The following is a 9,732-nucleotide window of genomic DNA, read 5'->3' as shown; positions in this document are numbered from 1 at the left end:
AAGAGGAGGAGGAGGAGGAGGATCGAAGAGAATGAAGTAGTTGAAGAGAAAATAAAAATAAAAACGAGAGAGACAAAGTTAGAGGAGGATGGGAGAGGGAAGGAAGGGAAGACCATAAAGAAATGAAGAAGAATTGGTGCAGGAGGAAGAGTGAAGACATAACTGGAGGGGTTAGGAGGAAGAGGATTACACAGGATTACACAGGAAAGCAAACAGCAACAGACCTTATGGTCCTTTCGAGGCTGCTTGTTAGAGAAAACTATGACTACAAGATCTAACTCTACATGCTGAAGGATAAGGATAGTAAAGCAAGAAGGGTCCCCCCACCACCAAACCCTCCAGGAAAAAGTGAGAAAAACCACCATGCAGCATGGAAAAACTGACATGGAAATTTTATAGGAAACACTGGAAAGGAAAAGTCACATTCTATAATACTTTATCTATAAGCTACCCGATAGAGTAACCTGAAAGAGAATGTAAACAAATAAAATAATAGTTACGGCATGACATTATAAACCGGTACATTGAGTTCATGGGAAGTCTGTGGACATAACGTGGAAGCTACACACTGCACAGTGTGGATGTTTAGGGGTGGTGCAGCAGCCTTGCCTGGCGAGAGGAGGAAATAAGATAGATGAGGATGGAGGAGAAAATGTGGACGGAGGAAGAGGAAGAAGAGGATCAGCAAAAAGACCAAGGAAGGAGAAGCTGAAAATACATGAGAGGAAGGAGGAAGGAAGGAAGGAAAGCGTGTAGGAGTCACGGAGGCGGAATGAGAGAGAGAGAGAGAGAGAGAGAGAGAGAGAGAGAGAGAGAGAGAGAGAGAGAGAGAGAGAAAGTGCAAACTGGAAAGTGGTAGAGTGTAAAAGAAAAAGGGGAGAGAGAACAATATTTGATAAAACCTTGGAGGGAGAGGGGAGAAGAAAAGGTGAAGAGGACGAGAAGAAGAAGAGGAGGAGGAAGAGAGGAAGAGGAGGAGAAGGAGGAGGAAGAGAGGGAGAGAAGAAGATAGGAATAATGGACAAATGATGGAAGGAGACAGGGAAAAAAGATGAAAAGTGAGAGAAACAGGAGGAAAAGGCAGATAAATGGCTGAAGAACGAGATGATTACTGTATGAGAGAGAGAGAGAGAGAGAGGGAGAGAGAGAGAGAGAGAGAGAGAGAGAGAGAGAGAGGGAGACTTTAGAATGTAGGACAAATCTAATAAACAGTGAAAGAAGAAAAGAAGATAAAAGAGGTATGAAAAAGATCGAGCAGTAACGAGAGACAGCGACAGAGGAAGGGGAGAAGAAGAAGAGAGAAATATTTGATAAAGGGAGGAAGGAGGAGGAAAGATAAAAATAGTTAGATGAGAGGACAAAGAAACAGGGAGGGAGAATGTGAGGGGGAGTGAGTAAAGGAAGAATTTGGCTTAGTGGTGAAATAAAAGAGATAGATTGGTGCGTCTATCTGTCTGTCTGTTTATTTTCTATCTACGTTCACCATTATCGGTTATTTTCTCTCAGTTCTGTCTCTCTTTATCTGTATCTGTTTATCTATCTGTCTGTCTATCTATCTGTCTGTTTATCTACCTCTGTGAAATATAATATCGTCCCTTTACAGCCATATGTCAGTCAGTCTGTATCTTCCTGTCTGTCTGTCTCTCTCTCTCTCTCTCTCTCTGTCTCTCTCTCTCTCTCTCTCTCTCTCTCTCTCTCTCTCTCTCTCTCTCTCTCTCTCTCTCTCATCTCCAGACTTAATTACAACCACTATATTCTCAGCTGATATTCTCACCTCACTGTGGATCTCGAGTTCTCTCATTTCCTCTTCCTCTTTAGCTTCCTCTTACTCCTCGTTATCTTCCTCTTACTCCTTTTTATCTTCCTCTTACTCCTCGTTATCTTCCTCTTACTCCTTTTTATCTTCTTATTACTCCTCCTCTATCTTCCTTTTACTCCTCCATATCTTCTTATTATTCCTCTTTATGTTCCTCTTTATCCTTCTCTTTATCTTCTAATTTCTCGTCTATATTTTCCGCTTACTCCTCCTACCACTTATCTTCCTCTTACTTGTCCTCTTTATCGTCCTTGTACTCCTCCTCTTTACCTTTCTTTTACTCCTCTTCTTTATCTTCCTCTTACTGCCATTTATATTCCACTTACTCTTATCTTCCTCTTACTGTCCCTTTTATCATCCTTTTACTCATTATATTCCTCTCAATCCTCCTCTTTATCTTCCTCTTTATCCGTCTTTCTTTCTCTCTCTGTGCCTCTTCTTTTGTCTCCTCATTCGCTATTAACCCTTTCAGTTCGAGGACATTTTTTCATGCATTTTCTCGGGGATTTTCTTAACCATTTCTTTGTCACTTTTTTTGTCTTATTTTTTGTCTTTTCTGTGGTGAGTAGGGTAGATTTATTTCCCCCCCCCCTCTCTCTCTCTCTCTCTCTCTCTCATAAATCAAACTTCATTTCCCTATGCATACTCTCTCTCTCTCCCAGCAGTGTCTCATCTTATCTCGCCCTATCTCTCCATTCTCCTCCTTCCTTCCTTCCTTCCATTCTTCCTTCCTTCCTCCTCCCATTCTTCTTGCCTCACCCCAGGTCTGTGTTGCATGTCCTTATATTTCTTTATCTGTTTCTCAATCTCTCCATCCCTTCTCTCTATCTTTCCCTCTCTCCATTCTCCTCCTTCCTTCCTTCCTTTCTTTCTTCCTTCTTCCCTTATCTCAGCGTTGCATGTCCTTATATGTCTTTATCTGTTTCTCAATCTCTTCTTCCTTTCTCCTTCATTATTTTCTTTGGTTTCTGTGTGTTTCTCTTCGTAATTTCCCATTTCTTTATGTAAGATTTCATATATCTTCGTCTCACTTTCTTCCCCTTCTCTCTTGACCCTCCCTTCGTTCTTTTTTTTTTTTTCTTGTGTGTGTGTTTGTGTTCCCTCATTCTTTTTCATTTCTCGTTTTCTCTTTCCTGTGCTTTTTTTTGTTTCTCGTCGTTCTCCTCTCTTTTCTCTTTCTCTCCTCTCCTTTTTATTATTATATTTCGTCTCTTTTCCCTCCCTTTTCTGATGGACTTACATGTTTGTAAAATTTGAGTCTCATTTATTTTTTTCCTTTCTTGTGTCTTTATTTCATATCTTTATCCTGTTCCTTTACATTGCCCTTTTTCACAGCTTTCTTTTTTTTGAATGTCTGTCTCTCTCTCATCCTTTTCTGTTTCCCTCTTTAGTTATATTTACATTTCTTATTTTTTCTTCCTTTTTCATCCCTTTCGCTTTCTCTCTTTCAGTGTCTTTCTTTTTCTTATTTTTCTCACTTTTCCTTCTCTTTTTCTCCTTTTGTTACTTATCTATTTCTCAATCATATCCCCTATTTTTTTCCATTCAGCTTGTTTACATCTTTTTCCTTCCTGTCTTCTCTCTGTCTCTCTCTCTCTCTCTCTCCTTTCCAGAATCCTTTTTTCTCTTATATTCTTCTCCCTTCTCCCGTTCTTTTTATCCTCTATGTTCCTTTATTTAAACATTTCCTATCTCCTCGTCTTTCATCTCCCTTCCTCATTTCCCCATCCTGTGTCTACGTATTTATATCATTTCTCCTCCCCTCTCCCCTCAGTTTCTCATTCTCCCTTCCCATCTCTCTTTTTCTAATTTTATCTCCCCCCTCTCTCTCTCTTCTTTCTTTCTCTTCCTCCCTTTCCTCTTCTCCACGCTCTGTTTACTTCTCTTTATCAGCCGCCTCTTCCCTCCCTCCGTTATCATGTTCACTTGTTATTTTTCCTTTTTCCTTTTGATCAGGCTCGCTTTGGTGGTGGTTTCCTCTCTCTCTCTCTCTCTCTCTCTCTCTCTCTCTCTCTCTCTCCTACGTGTTTCATAATATTCAGTTTTGATTTTTCCCTGCAATTCAATCTCTCTCTCTCTCTCTCTCTCTCTCTCTCTCAAGTACTCACTCCCTCCTTCCCGTTCCTTGTCGTTGCCCACTTTCCTGTTGTCTTTTTTCCTTCTCTCTCAATAACTCATTTCTTACTCTGTCCTATTGTCTTTCTTCCTCCCTCTTGTTCCTCAGTCGCTAATAAGGAAAAGCCTCTCTCTCTCTCTCTCTCTCTCTCTCTCTCTCTCTCAAGTTTTTCTGCTATTAAAGTTGGACCAGTTGTAAAGGAACATAAAGTCTGTTTGGTCTTTGTATCTGTGAAGCGCGCGCGCGCGCACACACACACACACACACACACACACACACACACACACACACACACACACACACACACACACACACACACACACACACACACACACACACACACACACACACACACACACACACACACACACACACACACACACACACACACACACACACACACACACACCTAATCCTGACAAAGTGGTGGTTGAGGTGTTGAGAAAGCGTTGCATCTCCACAGTAAGGAGGAGAACACTTGTCATGATCTCCGTAACAGAGTATATCCCCACTACCACTCTCCCAGGAACACATGATTATTACTACTCTTACTATTATTACTATTATCTATCTATCTATCTGCCTATCTATCTACCTTGAATGCTGACCTGGAGTAATTGTATAGAGTAGAACAATTATGTGTGTCACTGTGCAGAATCCTCCCACCCTCCCACTTAGACTAATATTTACTACTTAATTGTTTCCACTGTTTTTACTCTTAAGTTGGTCTAAATTGTTATCTCTCCTGATTGGATACTGAGTTGCAGTAATAAATTAACACTAGAATATGGTGCTAGTCACGAGGAAGTGCTGTGAAAAGGATGTTGAGCCGTGGCACTGTCATTGTCTGATTAACCCAGCTCAACTGAACCCTACTTAACCCAGCCTAACCCAATCCAACCTAATCCAACCCAACCCAATCTAAACCAAACAAAACCAAACCAAACCAAGCCTTACCAAACCAAACCAAACCAAACAACACAAAACCATACCAAACCAAACTAAACCTAATCTAATCTGCCCACCACGTACCCAAGTCAGCTCGCCACGACCCACACAAAGAAGCCGTCCCATAACAGCCCCTGCCCGCCTCCGTAACCTTCTATTGCGGGGTCGTAGAAGGCTTTTATAGGGCCAGCCTCCACGCTTGACTCTCATTCGGTCAGATCAGGGCGGTTCGGATGGTTGGCCGAACGGGTGCACTTGTGGTCAGGTGAAAGAGCAGAGGTTGTGGTTCTGCTGTGGAGGGGTGTGTGTGGGGTGGAGTGGGGTGTGTGGGGGGGTGGAGTGTGTGTGTGTGTGTGTGTGTGTGTGTGTGTGTGTGTTTTGCATATTACATTACTGAGATTACGATATACAAAAATCAGATTCAAAACGAGCGTCATATGGTAAGTGATTTTCCAATAAAAATTGAAAAAATATAAATAAATAAACAAATGGTTTCTCTTACGTCAGCCTCACCCTACGAACCGACAATACAACTTCACGAACAATGTCGTGTCGATCGATATGCCTTGAATACCTTGAACTCTTTAGTGCCTTCGAACAAGCATCGGATCTTACTGCACGACACACCTCATCACAGACCCTATGTTATCAGTTCCAATTTTACCACCACATCACATTACACTACGTCACGCACAGCACGACACACCACACCACACCACACCACACCACAACACACCACACCACACCACACCACAACTCACTGGAAAATCATTTAACTATAACAGTCCATATCACCACACATCACACCACATTTGAAAGGATACACGTAACACTTCAAAATGAAAAAGGTCTTTCAACACTAAGAATCTCGTTATGTATATCTTTACACTCCGCATTATACCACACACCACATCACTGGGCATCACACCGCACCACACCACGTCACTGGGCATCACACCACACCACACCACTGGGCCTCTCGTGTGCTAGATTATCACCTTATCAATCCACATCACATCACACAAGTACTCTTATATAAACACACACACACACACACACACACACACACACACACACACACACACACACACACACACACACACACACACACACCACCTCACACGACCGACCTCACAAACACGCAAAAAACATGAAATATGCAAGTACATTCATTTGTATTCATAGGCTCAAAAAATAGATGCACGCACACAGACACTTATTCACACACACACACACACACACACGTACATGCTCGTGCACACGCATATTCGTACACATAATCCAAGGGACATGCATCTTTTCTCGCACCAGGAGACAAAACACACACACACATTCCCCCCCCCCACACACACACAGATTGAGAGAGAGAGAGAGAGAGAGAGAGAGAGAGAGAGAGAGAGTTACATCAGGTGTTAGATAATAGGTTTGTATTTAACACGAAGCACCTCAAGGCCGTTAGTACCACAATCCTGTTATGTTAGACTTTGCACAATAATATTTTTTGATATCCCCGAACATTTCATCACCATATTGCATTTCTGTATTTCACTGTTTCCGTATTAATCACTGCATAAATTATAAAGCGGTACACTGCCCGATGCTGTCACTGTATCACACTGTATCTACACCATCACAGTGCTAGGGAGGGGGGCCTTCGTGTGGTGGCATTGATATAAGCGGAGGGGTCAGCTGCCAGGTTATACAGACGTCCCACATATCTGCCGAAAGGGGGACGGTGGACTACAGTAGCAGGGAAACTTAAGCCTGCAGTCCATTGGGTTCACGTTTGAGATGAGCCTGGGACCACAACAAGAACATCAACTTTACTCCTCCTCCTTTCCTCCTTCTTCTCGTACTACTACTACTACTACTACTACTACAACTACTACTACTACTACTACTACTACTACTACTAATAATAATAATAATAATAATAATAATAATAAAGCTACTACAACTACTATCATTCTATAGCAGCTAATTTGTATAGATATTTTCTTATAATTCTGTATTGTTATTATTTCTTCATTCTGTATCGACATCTGCTCTATGTATTTATCCTGCCTTCAGTACTGTCCTACAGTATATATATTTAGCCACTATATTCAGTTATTTTATTTATAGTATCATATTATTATTATATCGAAATAATTATATGCAATCACAGAGGTAATAATGTTATGTGTTACTGAAATGATTGGGTAGTATAATTAGACATATCCCCGTGAAATGTATATTTTTATGTGCAGGGATACATGCGTCATCAGCACACCGTGTATTATTATTATTATTATTATTATCATCATCCATCCATCATCCAATCCTATGCCGCCCCATGAGGAGCGTAGGAGCCTAGGGCTAGGCAGGTTGGTCCTGACATTTAAGATGAGAGTGACCAGCCTTACTCATCGCTGAGTGGCATTACGTGAGTAGTATACCCCAACCCTTCCTTAGATATAAACCTACACAGGCTCAGTCCGATTGGAGCGCCTTAGTTACCCATCAAACCACCAGGCGTCATAATTTGGTTATGTGGTTACCACCCGCCATAGTAAATAGTTTCCTAGTGTACAGGAAACCATTTGGTTCGTCACTCAGAATAGTCACCCATAGGCGGAAGGAGGAGGAAAGAGTGAAGGAAAGAAAAACAGATGAGGGAGTGTAAAGTAACACGGAGGCAGAAATAACAGGGAAAAATGAAGGAAAGAAAGACAAGAGTAAGGAAGGAAGAGAGGAAAGGCCAGACACCCAAACCAGCACTACATCGAGTGAGTGGATGGTGAGCGCCCCCGCCTGCCACCATTACTATTATTATTATTATTGTTATTATAATAATTATTATTATTATTATTGTTATTTTTATTATTGACACGAAAATTAACATGCTGTTTTCTATATTCAGGAAAATATTAAAAGTTATTCACACACACACACACACACACACACACACACACACACACACACACACAATTAGAGTCGCACGAGAACATCAAAGAGTATGTGTGTGCGACGAGAATGAAAAGTTTTAAGAGTGGCCTTACATTCCCACACCCACATTCGCAACTCCCCATGGTACACACACACACACACACACACACACACACACACACACACACACACACACACACACACACACACACACACACACACACACACACACACACACACACACACACACACACACACACACACACACACACACACACACACACACACACACACACACACACAAAACAGCACAACACAAACACTCCCACACCCACTTCCACACACCCCCTTCCCTCCCCTCCCCTCCTCACTCACCCTTTCCTCCCCTCCCCTCCCCTCCTCCCTCACCCTTCCCCAACCCCCCCTTTCCCCCCTCCCCCTCCCAGCACCACATCCAGCAACGTGAGAGTATTGTGTGAGCGAAAATGCCCAGGACTTTTCATGCTGCTTGTCGTGAAATTTATCGCGCAGTCGCCTTCATATAAGACAGCAAAAAAGGCAATTCTTTGTGTTCTTCATTGCTCTTTTCTGACACTGCGAAGGAAGGGGAAGGAGGAAAAGAAGGAGGAGGTGAGGGAGAGAAGTGGGAAGGATTAGGAGGAGGAGGAGGATGGGGAAAGGGAGAGATAAGAAAGAGGGGGAGGAATATGGACAGGAATAAAATGAGAGGAAGGAGGAGGAGGGGGAGGCGAAGAAGGAGGTTAGAGAGACAAAAAGGAAGTATTAGGAGGAGGGGGAGGAGGAGGATGCAGAAAGGGATAGATAAGAAAGAGGTAGAATAGGAGAGGGTGATACTGGATGAGGACAAAAAAAGAAGACGAAGAAGGGGAAAGGTAGAGGAGAAGAGAGGAAGAGAAAGAAGGATTAGCAGGAGAGGAACTGGAGGAGAGTGGAGAGAAAATTGAAGGATTGAGAGAGAGAGAGAGAGAGAGGACAGCAAAATGGGAATTCTTAATTATCTTCACGGCTCCTTTTTGACACTGTAAATGAAGGAGGAGGAGGAGGAGAAGGAGGTGAGGAAGAAGAAGGACTAGAAGGAGGAGAAGAGGTTGAAGGAGATGGTTAGTACGAAATAGAGGTGAAGAGGAAGGGGAAAGGGAGATAATGCGGAAGAATAAAAAAGAGGAACAATGTAAGGAAGGGAAAGATGAAGAGGAGACAGAGGGAAAAATTAGATGGGAGAAAAGGAGGAGAAGGAGGAGGCGAAGGAGAAGGAGTCTGAGGAGGAGGAGGAGGAGGAGGAGGAGGAGGAGAAAGATAGATATAAAGACGAAAGAATAAGAGAAAGAAAAAGTGAAACAAGACAGCAAAGATGCAATTTTTTATGTTCACTGCTCTTCTCTGACACTGCTGGGGGGGGGGGGGAGAAGAAAGAGGAAGGGAGACAGGAGAAGGAAGAGATATGGGAACAGAAAATGTATGGGAGAGAGAGAGAGAGAGAGAGAGAGTGAAACAGGAGACAGGATAAGCACTCTGATAGGAGCGGGTGAGATGCAAAGCAGGGGAGACTAAGGAGACGTGAAGCAGAGGATCAAAGGGGAGTGGAGGACCTTTGAGAGAGAGAGAGAGAGAGAGAGAGAGGGAAATGCATAGACGACTTGGTCCTAAAAATTCTACGTCGTCTGGTCTGAAAAATTAAAGACAATGTGCCCTTTAATTACAGGAAACTCACGAGAGAGAGAGAGAGAGAGAGAGAGAGAGAGATCCACTGACTACAAAGACCTTATGATTCTCTCTTTGTCCTCTGACTTAAATATTTATAGAAAGACTTAACAGTGGGATAGTAGAGAGAGAGAGAGAGAGAGAGAGAGAGAGGTACAGGTCGCACATCCCTATTTTTTCACTTCCCGTAATGGCTTTGCAA

The sequence above is a fragment of the Coenobita brevimanus genome, chromosome 92, assembly GCF_032717465.1.
Source record: "Coenobita brevimanus isolate Jiangsu-jjx chromosome 92, ASM3271746v2, whole genome shotgun sequence".
Classification (NCBI taxonomy): Eukaryota; Metazoa; Arthropoda; class Malacostraca; order Decapoda; family Coenobitidae; genus Coenobita; species Coenobita brevimanus.
The sequence above is the reverse complement of the archived record's forward strand: the minus strand, read 5'-3'. Positions refer to the sequence as shown.